Source organism: Echinococcus granulosus (genome assembly GCF_000524195.1).
Source record: "Echinococcus granulosus chromosome Unknown EG_S00053, whole genome shotgun sequence".
Lineage (NCBI taxonomy): Eukaryota > Metazoa > Platyhelminthes > Cestoda > Cyclophyllidea > Taeniidae > Echinococcus > Echinococcus granulosus.
The window spans coordinates 522,446-522,877 of record NW_020170433.1 but is presented as its reverse complement, the minus strand read 5'-3'; positions in this window follow the sequence as shown (position 1 = coordinate 522,877).

The window sequence follows — 432 nt, the reverse complement described above, 5'->3', positions numbered from 1 at the left end:
TTGTAAACAATCCAGCACTCACACTATCCACTGCACGCTTCATTTCCAGTAGGCCATTCTTCATAGCTGTGTGCGTGCTAGTGGGTGTGTCAGTGGGTAGATTAATGGGTGAGTGAACGAGTAGGGTGTATCTTTTCACAACACTGTAGACAAAAAATAGTAAGGGAAAGCAGTTTGATCTATGAATTGTCTAGATTTGTGCTAATCTTGTTAAGGTGCAAAAAAGTGTCCTACAGAGGTTAAACTTAATTACTTCTGATTAATATTAGAGCTTTCAGTGTTTTCTTTTACAGTTGTATTATTTGAGGGTACTAATGGAAGTGATTTGGGGGTTGGAGTAATTTTTAAATGAATTGAATTGGTGTCAGCCACTCAGGTCAAAATCGCTGCGAAGCGCAATATTAAGTTAAGTATAGACAATAAATAGGCGCG